Source organism: Scyliorhinus torazame, chromosome 24 (genome assembly GCF_047496885.1).
Source record: "Scyliorhinus torazame isolate Kashiwa2021f chromosome 24, sScyTor2.1, whole genome shotgun sequence".
In the NCBI taxonomy this organism is placed as follows: Eukaryota; Metazoa; Chordata; class Chondrichthyes; order Carcharhiniformes; family Scyliorhinidae; genus Scyliorhinus; species Scyliorhinus torazame.
The window spans coordinates 30,045,142-30,046,284 of NC_092730.1; positions in this window are offsets into that span (position 1 = coordinate 30,045,142).

Genomic DNA, 1,143 nt, shown 5'->3' on the forward strand with positions numbered 1-1,143 from the left:
TTGGGAGCGTGTGTGTGAGTGAGAAAGTGTGTTTGGGAGTGTGTGAGTGAGACAGTGTGTTTGGGAGTGTTTGTGTGAGTGAGACAGTGTGTTTGGGAGTGTGTGTGTGAGTGAGACAGTGTGTTTGGGAGTGTGTGTGTGAGTGAGACAGTGTGTTTGGGAGTGTGTGTGTGAGTGAGACAGTGTTTGGGTGTGAGACCGTGTGTTTGGGAGTGAGACAGTGTGTTTGGGAGTGTGTGTAAGTGAGACAGTATTTGGGAGTGAGACAGTGTGTTTGGGAGTGTGTTTGGGAGTGAGACAGTGTGTTTGGGAGTGTGTCTAAGTGAGACAGTGTGTTTGGGAGTGTGTTTGTGAGTGAGACAGTGTGTTTGGGAGTGTGTGTGTGAGTGAGACAGTGTGTTTGGGAGTGTGTTTGGGAGTGAAACAGTGTGTTTGGGAGTCTGTGTGTGAGTGAGACAGTGTGTTTGGCAGTCTGTGTGTGAGTGAGACAGTGTGTTTGTGAGTGAGACAGTGTGTTTGGGAGTGTGTGTGTGAGTGAGACAGTGTGTTTGGAAATGTGTTTGAGTGAGACAGTGTGTTTGGGAGAGTGTGTGTGAGTGAGACAGTGTGTTTGGGAGTGTATTTGAGAGTGCGACAGTGTGTTTGGGAGTGTGTTTGGGAGTGAGACAGTGTGTTTGTGAGTGTGTGTGAGTGAGACAGTGTGTTTGTGAGTGTGTGTGTGTGTGAGACAGTGTGTTTGGGAGTGAGTGTGTGAGTGAGACAGTGTGTTTGGGAGTGTGTGTGTTAGTGAGACAGTGTGTTTGGGAGCGTGTTTGTGAGTGAGACAGTGTGTTTGGGAGCGTGTGTGTGAGTGAGACAGTGTGTTTGGGAGTGTGTGTGTGAGTGAGACAGTGTTTGGGTGTGAGACCGTGTGTTTGGGAGTGAGACAGTGTGTTTGGGAGTGTGTGTAAGTGAGACAGTATTTGGGAGTGAGACAGTGTGTTTGGGAGTGTGTTTGGGAGTGAGACAGTGTGTTTGGGAGTGTGTCTAAGTGAGACAGTGTGTTTGGGAGTGTGTTTGTGAGTGAGACAGTGTGTTTGGGAGTCTGTGTGTGAGTGAGACAGTGTGTTTGGGAGTATGTTTGGGAGTGAAACAGTGTGTTTG